Raw genomic sequence first — 13,325 nt, forward strand, 5'->3', positions numbered from 1 at the left:
ATTTAATGTTGAAAAAACAGAAATAAGAATTAAAATATTGAACTACATTGCTTCAATAAGCTGAATAGCTCCCAGGAATACATTTGTCCATTTTGCAAACTGTCATCTTATTTTCATTCTTGTGATGGTTCTAGTAAAACTAGTGTCCTGCACACTTTTCTGTTCCAACCCTCTATTGTAGTGGAAAATAAATGGGAGATGCTTTCTACCAGAACTTTGCCCTCTTTGCACTGCGGCATCGTTTTGTGTCGGGGAAAGAGGAACCAACCAAGTAGCAACTTTACTTTACCCTTTAAATTTCTTTCTAGCCTTGCCTGAGTCTAGAATTGATTATTATTACTTCTAACTAAACACATATATATGTATTGCTCCAATAGTGTCCACTGTTGGTTGCTTCATTTAGGATGTTGATGTCTTGCGGGATACAGGCTCCCATATGAAATGCATGTCCAACATTGTTCAGGAATCATCTTTACCAGAAACTAATATGAAGAGGAGAGGTGAGCACATTCAACTGCTAATTTTGCTTTCATTTTTCTACTAATTTAGCATTTGTTTTTATATTTAAACAACTGCTAATTTCCCTGTCTGAGTTATTTGAAAGCACAAGAGACACCACAGAATGTTCCCAGGGAGATCAGCTTTATGCTAACCAGGATTCTTATCTTCACGCCTGTTGACACTGGTGACATTCCTCAGTGTGGTCAACAATCAGTACAGATGAAAACTCTTATTCCCAAAAAAATCAGGGACAACAGGCTTGATCGCAACACTGTCCCGGATTTGCACAAAGTGTGGCAGTGGGCGTGAAAAGAGTTGTTTTATCTGCCGTCTGCAATGGTGGGCTTTTGCGCCTTATCGTCCCATTCCCGGCTCGTCTCACCTCATAAATAATGCATTTACAGGAAAAAGTCCGGAGTGCTGGCACGGTGGCCCATGATGAAAGAGCGCCCCTGTACAGAGCTAGCACTCTCTAAGGGATCGAAAGCTGCTAGAAAGTCATAGCTGCCAAAGGGAGGGAACATGCTGCCCCACATTTAATGATGCCTCCTTTGGGCACCGACTGTGCACAGTGAAGGTCTGCCATGAAGTCCTCTACCCCAGCTCTGGGTGAAGACCAGCAAGCAAGGTCACCAATCTAGCATGGGAGGTGGTGGCAGCAGTGGTCAGCGGCAATGTACTGCATAAGAGGACAACCACCCAATGCCGAAAGAGGATGAATGATCTCTTCTGTTCCGCAAGGGTAAGTCACTCTTCTCATCACTCTCAACTCACACGCTCACAAACCCATCATACATCAACAGGGCTCACACTCACTGCCAGTTCAAGGGACATCACCATTAACTCTCTCACACACCTTCAGCTGCCCTGCGGATCATGTCCTCATCCTGTCTATGGCACCACTCACCACCCACACATGACAGGCATCCTTCTCACCTGGCCTGACAGGCGTCCTGCTTACACTCTCTCCATCTGTCTTCATGCAGGACAAGCTGGCACACAACAAAAGGGAGAGATCGCAGACTAGTGGAGGAATACCTGGCATCAAGGTCCCCAAAGACTTTGAAAATAGAGCCATCCAGCTGGACGCTGACAATCTGGACCGTTCCTGTGCTGACGGTGAGGTCAGCGGTGCCCAACCAAGGGAGGATTCAGCAGTGCAACATCCAACAGGCAGATCTGCAGCAAGTGTTGGTTGCTGGAGGAACTCGGGCTCAGAATTGATGAGCTGGAGTCCGAGCTTCGGACCCTGCGGTACACCCGGGAGGGGGAGAGTTACCTGGATGCTTTGTATCAGGAGGCGGTCACACCCGGTAGATTAAGTACCTCAAGTCCGGTCAGTGGTCAGGGTCAGCAGGGTGTGACTGCAAGTGAGGCAGGTAGAGGGATCCTGTGTTCAGGAACAGAGGAGCCTCAGCTTTTGACCTTGTCCAACAGGTACGAGGTACTTGGTCCCTGTGTGGATGAGGAAAAGGGCTGTAGGGAGGATGAGCCAGCTGACCACGGCACCGTGGCACAGGAGGCCATTCAAGAGGGGGGAGCAAAAAGACAAGTGGTAGTTGTAGGGGATTCTATAATTAGGGGAATTGATAGCTTCCTTTGTAAGCAGGATCGAGAGTCCCGCATGGTATGTTGCCTGCCCGGTGCCAGGGTGAGGGACATCTCTGACCGGCTTGAAAGGATATTGGAGAGGGAGGGGGAGGATCCAGTTGTTGTGGTCCACGTCGGGACAAATAACATAGGTAAGACTAGGAAAGAGGACCTGTTTGGGGATTATCAGGAACTAGGAACTAAATTAAAGAACAGGTCCTCAAGGGTTATAATCTCCGGATTACTACCCGAGCCATGTGCAAATTGGCATAGGGACGCGAGAATAAGGGAAGTAAACACGTGGCTAAAGGAGTGGTGAGGGAAAGAGGGGTTCCATTTTGTGGGGCACTGGCATCAGTATTGGAACAGGAGGCATCTGTACCATTGGGACGGTCTCCACCTGAACCGATCTGGGACCAATGTTCTAGCGAAAAGGGTAATTAGGGTGGTCAACAGGACTTTAAACTAGAAAGTGGGGGGGGAGGGAAGGGTAAAACTCCAAGAAGTATGACTAATGGGAAACAAAGCAGCAGGTTAGCGTGTGGGGGGGTGGATTCAACTTCATGGAAAATTATGAAAAAACTGAAAAGAAAGGAGAGCCCAGGAGAGGCTATTAAAGTCTCCAGAACACAAAATAGGACAGAGTGTTTGGAAAGGGCTAAGAATCTAACTTCAAGCACATCAGATAAAGGGACGACAATGAGAAAGGGGAAGGGAAATACAGGACTGAAGGTGTTGTATCTGAATGCACGCAGTATACGAAATAAGGTAAATGAGCTTGTGGCGCAGATTGAAATTGACAGGTATGATATGGTGGGCATCACGGAGACATGGCTGCAAGGGGATCAGGACTGGGAGCTAAATATCCAAGGATATACATCCTATTGAAAAGATAGGCAGGTTGGCAGAGGGGGTGGGGTTGCTTTGTTAGTAAGAAATGAAATTAAATCGATAGCAAGAAATTATGTAGGGTCAGATGATGAAGAATCTGTGTGGGTTGAGGAACCGCAAAGGTAAAAAAAACCATAATGAGAGTTATGTACAGGCCTCCGAACAGTAGTCAGGATGTGGGTCACAAGATACACCAGGAGATAGAAAAGGTGTGTAAGAAAGGCAAGGTTACAGTGATCATGGAGGATTTCAATATGCAGGTAGACTGGGAAAATCAGGTTGGTAGTGGATCCCAAGAAAAGGAATTTGTGGAATGTCTACGAGATGGCTTTTTGGAGTAGCTTGTGGTGGAGCCCACTAGGGAACAGGCAATTCTAGATTTAGTGATGTGTAATGAGGCAGATTTGATAAGGGAGCTTAAGGTGAAGGAACCCTTAGGAGGAAGTGACCATAATATGATAGAATTTACCCTGCAATTTGAGAGGAAAAAGCTGGAATCAGATGTAACGGTATTACAGTTGAATAAAGGCAACTACAGAGGCATGAGGGAGGAGCTGGCCAGAATTGATTGGGAGATGAGCCTAGCAGGAAAGACAGTGGAACAGCAATGGCAGGAGTTTCTGGGAGTAATTTGGGAGACACAGCAAAAATTCATCCCTAGGAAGAAGAAGCACACTAAAGGGAGGACAAGGCAACCACGGCTGACAAGGGAAGTCAGGGACAGCATAAAAGCTAAAGAGAAAGCATACAATGCGGCAAAGAGCAGTGGGAAACCAGGGGATTGGGAAGCCTACAAAGACCAACAGAGGACAACTAAAAAATAAATAAGGAGGGAGAAGATTAAATATGAGGGTAAACTAGCCAGTAATATAAAAGAAGATTGCAAGAGTTTTTTTAGATATTTAAAGGGTAAGAGAGAGGCAAAAGTGGACATTGGGCCGCTGGAAAATGACGCTGGAGAAGTAGTAGTGGGGAACAAAGAAATGGCAGAGGAACTGAATAGGTACTTTGCGTCAGTCTTCACAGTGGAAGACACGAGTGACATCCCCAAAGTTCAAGAGAGTCGGGGGGGCAGAGGTGAGTATGGTGGCCATTACCAAGGAGAAGGTGCTAGGAAAACTGAAAGGTCTGAAGGTGGATAAATCACCTGGACCAGATGGATTACACCCCAGAGTTCTGAAGGAGATAGCTGAAGAGATAGTGGAGGCGTTAGTGGTGATCTTTCAGGAATCACTGGGGTCAGGGAGGGTCCCAGAGGACTGGAAAATCGCTAATGTAACCCCCCTGTTTAAGAAGGGAGTGAGGCAAAAGACGGGAAATTGCAGGCCCGATTAGCCTGACCTCGGTCGTTGGTAAGATTTTAGAGTCCATTATTAAGGATGAGATTTCAGAATACTTAGAAGTGCATGGTAAAATTGGGCAAAGTCAGCATGGTTTCATCAAGGGGAGGTTATGCCTGACAAATCTGTTAGAATTCTTTGAGGAGGTAACGAGTAGGTTAGACAAAGGAGAGCCAATGGTTATCTACTTGGACTTCCAGAAGGCCTTTGACAAGGTGCCGAACAGAAGGCTGCTCAGTAAGATAAGAGCCCATGGTGCTAGAGGCAAGGTACTAGCATGGATAGAAGATTGGCTGTCTGGCAGGAGGCAGAGAGTGGGAATAAGGGGGTCCTTCTCAGGATGGCGACCGGTGACTAGTGGAGTTCCGCAGGGGTCAGTGTTGGGACCACAACTTTTCACTTTATACATTAATGATCTAGATGAAGGAACAGAGGGCATCCTGGCTAAGTTTGCAGATGATACAAAGATAGGTGGAGGGACAGGTAGTATTGAGGAGGCGGGGAGGCTGCAGAAGGATTTGGACAGGTTAGGAGAATGGGCAAAGAAGTGGCAGATGGAATACAACGTGGGGAAGTGTGAGGTCATGCACTTTGGTAGGAAGAATAGAGGCATAGACTATTTTCTAAATGGGGAGAGAATTCAGAAATCTAGAGTGCAAAGGGACTTGGGAGTCCTAGTCCAGGATTCTCTTAAGGTTAACTTGCAGGTTGAGTCGGTAGTTAGGAAGGCAAATGCAATGTTGGCATTTATTTCGAGAGGACTAGAATATAAAAGCAGGGATGTGCTGCTGAGGCTTTCTAAGGCTCTGGTCAGGCCACATTTAGAATATTGTGAGCAATTTTGGGCCCCGTATCTCAGGAAGGATGTGCTGGCCCTGGAGAGGGTCCAGAGGAGGTTCACGAGAATGATCCCAGGAATGAAAGGCTTAACATATGAGGAACGTTTGAGGACTCTGGGTCTATACTCGATGGAGTTTAGAAGGATGAGGGGGATCTGATTGAAACTTACAGAATACTGAAAGGCCTGGATAGAGTGGACGTGGGGAAGATGTTTCCATTAGTAGGAGAGACTAGGACCCGAGGGCACAGCCTCAGAGTAAAGGGAAGACCTTTTAGAACAGAGATAAGGAGAAACTTCTTTAGCCAGAGAGTGGTGAATCTATGGAATTCATTGCCACAGAAGGCTGTGGAAGCCAGGTCATTGAGTGTATTTAAGAGCGAGATAGATAGGTTCTTGATTGGTAAGGGGATCAAAGGTTATGGGGAGAAGGCAGGAGAATGGGGTTGAGAAACTTATCAGCCATGACTGAATGGCGGAGCATACTCGATGGGCCGAATGTCCTAATTTCTGCTCCTATGTCTTATGGTCTTATATGCTGTGAGTCAGTTCCTTGTTCTGCAGTCCCCTGCCATGCACTAATTATCGCTTCTTGCTTTCACAGGCACATTTGCAAAGCAGCCAAGGGGGTTCACGAGCCATGTCCTTGACTCAAGCCCTGAAGACACCTCAGAAGAAGAATCTGATGACGCTGACATTGAAGACCCATCACAGCCTACACCCACACCCTCCACCAGCACAGAGACACACAGCTCAGTGGAACCTAGTTCTAGAGTAGCCTCAGGGTCACAATCTGATGAGCACATCACTCCGTATGATGGCAGCAAGGACTTCCCAGGTTTGTGCTACTCGTAGGATTGCTGGAGGCCAGAAATCTACCAAGTCCGTGTCAGATGAGGAGCCTCAGTCATACCTCAGTTGTTGGAGCTGCAAAGGCAAGTTTGGGAACAACAGGAAGGGATGTCCGCTGCACTCCTCAGATTGCAAAGCACAATGGAGGAGTCCGTCTGCCTTCAGTCTAAAGTGATAGCGGCGGCATGCCAACATACTGAGGTCAGCACTGGTAAGATGGTGGCCGCCATGGAGACCTTGGTCCAGGACATCGGTCTTGCACTGCTGCACAGGCTGAACTCCATCGCTGACGCCATAGTTGGCCTCCAACAGTGTCAACACGAGAGGGGTGTGGGGCAGCTCATTCTCACTCCAGCTTCCATTCCCCTCAAGGAGTCAACCAGAGGACATTGTGCACCCATAGGGAGGAGGACCAGCAGCTCGACACCCTGGGGCATCCAACCAGGTGATTTGAGAATGTTTGGCTGATCCAAATCCCCTCTTCCTGTGACCCCTGCAGCTCCAGCTCAACAGGTCGAGGAGAATGCAGTTGGCCCACAGCAGGACACCCTAAGCAGGCCAGGACCCTCCAGAGGATGCCCGCCAAGGTCATCACAGACAAGACATAGCAGCCAGCAGGTTGCCTCCACCTCCGCTGTGGATGTTGGGGGAGCACCAAGACATGGCAGCAGGGTTAGGAAAGTTAAGAAGATATAGTTGCACAGCCTGGGCATGAGTATTAATCACTTGTACATAATATTCACTATTGTAAATAAACTCCCAAGAATGTCTTCTTGCCAATGGCTCCTTGTTATGATGAGCAGTGTTTGTGTCACTTAGATGTGAAAGCATGGTTCCTGCACAAGATAAAGGCAGGTGTCTCAGTCCAGGGCCTCTTCCCTGTGCAGTGTGTAACCTTCAGACCAAAGCGATGGTCTGGCTTCACACTCACTGGACACATTACTGATGCCTGCACCTCGATGGTGCTTGTTATTGCTGCCAGAATGTCGTGGGCAGGTGTCACAGAGTTCCATCATTCTCTCTGTGGGCTCTCAGCACACTTGAGGTGGGGCTGGCCCCCCATTTCTTCAGCATCTGTGACTGGTGATGCTGTGCTCCTGAAGGGGTCAGGTGCTGAAGGCTAACAAAGGATCAGGTACATTTAAAGTTTCACGGCTGCATCTCCATGATGTGACCCTGATCACAGAACACAAGTGAACTGCCCTCAGCCAGACAGGAGTCAGACATTCACAGAGGCAATGTGAAGATCGAAGGAGTGTCCTCACTGCATGACATTATCATCCTCCAGGAATCTAGCGACTATTAGGGCCTTCACTGCATCTCCATGACATGAGCCTGAGCGCTGAGGGTATGTGCGCTGCTATCAGCCACACAGGAGGCAAACGTTCACAGATGCAAGGTGAGGATGCCAGGACTGTCCTTACTGCATCATCCTCCATGAATCTTGTGGCCATGTGGCCTCGTCTGGCCAGTGAGATGGCCTCATTTCCAGCACCCCCACCTTTGAGGACCTCATCGTTGTCATCCCCTTCGACATCCTCCTCATCAGAGGATATGTGCAGCTCCTCCATCTCTTCTTCAGCCAGGTCCTCCCCCTGTTGCCACGCCAGGTTGTGAAGTACGCAGAAAGCTACGATGTTGCACGGCACCCTCTGGACATGGTATTGCAGTGTCCACCGGACCTGTCGAGGCACCAGAACCTCATTTTCAAAATGCCTATTGGTTGCTCCACCAAAGTCCGGGTCGTGACATGAGCTTTGTTATACCATCACTCTGCTGCAGTCTGAGGCTGCCACATGGGCATTATCAACCATGTCCTCTGTGGGTAATCCTTGTCCCTGAGGAGCCAACCCTGCAACTTCTCTGGACCCTGAAAGGTGTCAGGGATCTAAGGCCTGCTAGGGGTGTAGGAGTCATAGACGATCCCTGGGGATCATGTGTAGACCTGTAGGATGCGTTTGTGGTGGTTGCACACCAGCTGAACATTAAGTGAGTGGAAGCCCCTGCGATTGATGTAGTTGGTTGCCTGTTGCCATGGAAATCTAAATGCCAGGTGAGTGCAGTCAATGGCACCCTGCACCTGTGGAGAACCAGATATCTGCGCAAACCCCAGCATTCTTGCTTCCTGGATTTCCTGATCCCGGGCTAAATGCATAAAGTTCTGTGCCTATGTGAAGGTGGCTTCCGTAATAGCCTGGATACACTTGTGCGTGGAGGCTTGTGAGATCCCACACAGGTCACCTGTGGTGCCCCAGAAGGTGTCACTGGCAGTGGCATAGTGATATTGTAGCTGGACTAGTATCCCAGAGATCTGGGGTAATGGTTTGGAGACCTGAGTTCAAATCCCACCAAAATAAATGGTAACATTTGAATTCAATAAAAAATCTTGAATAAAAATTCTGATGTTGACCATGAAATAATTTCTGATTAACATAAAAGTCCATCTAATTCACTAATGTCCTTTAGGGAAGGAAATCTGCTGTCCTTACCTGGTCTGGCCTAAATGTAACTCCGCGCCCACAGCAATGTGGTTGACTCTTAAAAAAATGCCCTCTGAACCAGGGAAAACACTGGCCTAGCCAGTGATGCCCACCTTGCATAAACAAATATAAAAAACCTTTTATGGCCACTGGCAGATGGCATATGTGACCGACCAGTTCCCTAGACATGTACAGTCTTCAGCAACACTGGTTCTCAGTCATCTGCAGGAATGGCAGGCATCATCTGTAGACCCTGGGTCTAGTGAAGCACCAGTGAGTAACGGCTCTCTGTGAATCTTAAGCTGCATGCACAGCAGGCCCTGCTGCCCCTTCATCTTGGGGGAGGTGCTCCTCTCTTTGCCGAGCCAGACACTTCTGCTGCTCTCTTCTTCTTCTTCTCTGTTCCCTGTAAACCTTGAGGCATACCGCTAAATCATCAGGCTCCATGATCCTGATGTTCTCCTCCTGCAGGATCAAAGAGAGAGATGCGTGGGTTAGCATAGGTGGCCTAAGTACCACCCTTGGTTAAGTGAGAAGGCCCCATCACGCATGCAGGAGAGTGTTGGCCATCGCATGGGCGGCCAGGTGTAGTGCGCTCATTGGCTGTCTGAAACTCTACCCACCTTCGCCCCACTCCAGCTGACCAATTGGCGGCAGCTTCGGACATTGGATTGCATGCTGTGCTCTCAGCTCAGGTGCAGGCATTCTCCTAACCCACAATGCAAGGCTGCACTGTTAGCTTGAACCATGATGGATTCTGGTCCACACCTTAATAAAGACTTTGCAAGGTGTTGTGGGTGCTCCAGTAGTGACTGTCCCATGGTCACCTTTCTCAAGGGGATTCTACAACTTGTCCAGTCGGCCAATTGCTCTGCTGCCCCCTAAAATGCACATTAATTTACATGCTGTACCCGAGGGGTGAAAAGTTCTGGAGCATTTGGTGGCACTTTTACGCTTTTGTGTTGCTTAAGTGGGCAGAAAAGCTTCAGAGACCCAACTCCAAGCATGTCAATGGAGCTGCTGCTGAATGGTCTCAGCTGTGGAAAAATGCTCACTTTTGACAAGCTTTTCCAATTGCACAGCTGCTTCCCTCACCCCACACCCCCCAGCATGTGCCTGAGTGCTTCCTTCAGTCTGTGCTGCCTTGCTCCACACCCCTCCACACCCTGGCCTGACCCACACTGGAGCCCTTGCCTTGGCACCACAATGAAAGTCAGCTGGGAAAAACCGACTTGCCTGTGCCTCCCGCGAATGCCTGGCACCATTTCCTGCACGAGGTTTTGTGCATTAATCTCTGAGTTCCCCAAGTGCATGCCTTTTAAAGACAGGTGTGACACATACATTCTGAAGTCACACCAACATGGGTGGTAAATGTGACATGGAGTATTGAAATTAGGCTCCCAACGTGTAGCGGCAGCAGATATGGCCCGCCATTGGCAGGTGGAACAGACAATCACAAACTGATTTCACATTGACGTGAAACTGATTTTTGGCCTTCTCACCACCTCTACCACCTGCCCACCATGACGCCCGCCGATATGAAAATTGACGATACGAAAATGTCTGACTAACCAGTGTGGGGTTTTCCCTCAGGAGTTTGTCATGTGTTCAATGGTACTGTACTAAATTGGCTGGCAGAATTGTGGATGGAGAAACCGCAATTACCCTGAAATGTCCCTCAAAAAATTCAGAAGCATTCCAGTGGCGATGTATGGCTAGCATTGGTGACAAGTGGCTAGAGGATGAAATGATGGCTAATTTTATTTTTTCAAATGACTTTTCTCTGTTGCGAGAATAGAGTCATGTTAGGTTACTGCTGCTTCTGCTCCGGGAGGGGGGGGGGGGGATGTTTTTGGTGGTGCTGTGATACTCTGAAGTCTGCTGCTGAGATTGAGCTTGGTCTCTGACATCTGATAGAATGCAACCAGTCCCCTGTGGTTTTGTGGGTGTCATTACATAGTTAAGTCAATTTTCATGATGGTTGTAGAGATGGACTGACACCCACCAATGTAACACAGAGTATGAAAATATGATCCTTGGAAGTATGCTCCTGATTCCCATTAGTAAAGCTGATGGTGTGGACCATGTTCCACTAGTTTTCACACTGGCCTCAATGATCAAAATGGTCTTCAGATTTCTGAATCTCAATGCTTTTGAATTTTTGATGGCAAAGTTGAATTGCTTTTTTTAAAAAGTCTTGCCTATACCTAATTTGCAAATTAGAATGATCAAATCTTTGGTAGTTAAATATCACTTTTCAAATTCCAAATATCGTGGATTCCTCTGAAATAATTCACCCACCGTGTAATAGTTTATGCTTTCTACTTTAATACTGACATTGTGCTTTAGCTGAACATCACTGCTACTCAAATCATTAATTTTATGCATTTTATTCCACACAGAAAGTAATGATTTATGAAAGTTGATTTCATCCATGGATATTGTCATAACAAAGGTTTGTTAATCCTTCAACAATAACTTCTGAGCAGAACTCAGACACGAGTGATTTATTCAACAATAAGTTTTAAAATATATTGGCTCAACAATTTAATAACATGTCTGTTTACAGATTACATTTAATGATAAGCAAGAAAATGACAAATAATAATACAACCTGGTTCCTAGGTCCTGGATAGAGCATCTGTGCAGATGGTTGACTTCTGACCATTCTGAGAGTTAACAACTCAAGGTGAACTGTTTTACGTAATGTCCTAATCACCTTGACATCCATCTCTGTCTCACAAGCTTTTCTTATACTCAGGAATACCTGGGCCAATGTTCATCTGTGGATAGGCCTCTTTGTGGACTTGCAAGCCTTCAAAGTTCTGACTGCCATTGCTGTCTTTCAATACTATCAGTTATCGTAGTATGTAGGTGTCCTAGGAACTGTAACCCCTTATCTCGGTACCTGATTCTCTTGACCTGGGCATTATTGTAGTCTAGAAATTTCAGAATTCTCCAACTTTTAGTTTCTCAACTGTCATCTTTGTTCACACAGACAAGACTCAATTTTCCATTTCTCCACCAACCCATACTCCTTCTTCAAATTTGCTCTCTGGCTAAAATTCTGGGGGAAAAGGGAGATGGGACACCTTGACTATTTTCTTAGATTTACTCATACTCATAAAATATCCTAATATTCCCTCCTTCTGAATTTGAGTGGAACCACTCCGGGCTAACTTTGACTTTACTCTTTAACCTTATTTTCTAGCCTTGCCTGAATCTACAATCAAGTTAATATTACATCCATATAAATACATACAACTATACATATTGCTTCAATGGTTCCTTTCATCTTATTTCATCTGTTGACAATCATCCTTTCAGTCCTTGAAACTTCATATTGATGGAGCTCTCCACTAACTGGGCTCTATTTCTCTTTTCGGTATTTTTACGGGCCTGTTTTAGTAGTATGTACATAAAGCTAATCTAAGTTTCATCTAGACAATATTAACCATCATGATACAGGGAAAATCATAATGCATTGTAAAGAAACTTGTGTACCATATTCCCAAGAAATCATAGACTTAAAAGTTCTTCAGTTTTCTTTTTACCCTTATTCATCGTGATTAATTCTTGCTAATTATTATTTCTCCCGTTCCTCATGATCCCAATTTCATTGTTAACTCAAAGAAACTTTGAATTTAGGAGTCCAAATTCCATGTCTCTTTTTACTTTAATTTCAATGGGCAGAATTTTGCCCTTGATGGGCAGGCGGGCCCCACCGGCTCGGCGGCAGGTGGGCAGCCGAACTCCGCCGCTGAAACGGGCCCCGCCACCATTTTGGCCAGGAGCCCCAGCGAGCTTCCTGTGTGAGGGAGGGAGGGATTCCCCAACTGTCAGAGTGCGCTCTTTCGCGCACTGCTCCCTGAGACTGAGTGCTGTCTCAGGGAGAGCGCTGAAAGTTTAATAAACCTAAAAAATAGCAAAATAAAAAAATTAACATGTCCCCCTCATGTGACAATGTCACACGAGATGGGACATGTTAATAAATATTACATAAAGTTTATTAAAGCTTTTTAAAACAGACATGAAACCTCATCCCACCGGTGGATGAGGTTTCATGTTTTTTCAGAAGCCCGCTGGGGTTCTTGGCCTTAAGGTTGGATGGGCAGCGTCTTTAATTGGCCATTGACAGGTCGGCGGGGGGACAGCTGATATCGCTGTCCGCCCGCCTTCCTATTTAAATGGGCCGGGATGACGTCGGGGTTCCTTCCGACGTCATTTTCACATTGGCGAGCGGGCCCCGCCCCCAACTCGCCGACGGAAAAATTCTGGCCAATGCCTCTGACAGGTGCTTAACTCTATCCTGATTAGTTAGGTTAGCTTCTCGAAGGAGAAAGTTAGTTTCTCTATGGACCATGTGTCAGTGCCTCGATTAAAAAGTTTTCTCACTCTCCTGAGCCACATGAACCATTTCATGTCATGTTCTTGTCAAGTAACTGAGCATGACAATTACTTAGATCAACAGATCAGGGAGGTGGCCCCCCAGTTGTGATTTTCCCCAAATTGGCCAAAGACTGGGCTCACCATTCAATTGAAGATGGTGGGTAGGTTCTTGAAGCTGGAGGGCCAACAGGAGGCCCTCCAGCACTGAAGAAGCAGGAGGGTGCCTTTCCAGGTGAAAGGGAGCACCCCCCACCCCCACACCTCATGATTTAGGCACCCTCTCTCTTGGTTTTTTCTATAAAGTAAAATATCCCCTCAATAGCTGACCCACCATTGAGGGGGAACCCTTCCACAATGCAGCCTGTGGATCTGTGGATGCAACCGAAACCAGGCTGGTAGGCAGGAGGGCCGCTAAGCCTGCCTGGAGTGCTGGCTCCCTGGTCT

Source organism: Cetorhinus maximus, chromosome 1 (genome assembly GCF_964194155.1).
Source record: "Cetorhinus maximus chromosome 1, sCetMax3.hap1.1, whole genome shotgun sequence".
NCBI classification, from domain to species: domain Eukaryota; kingdom Metazoa; phylum Chordata; class Chondrichthyes; order Lamniformes; family Cetorhinidae; genus Cetorhinus; species Cetorhinus maximus.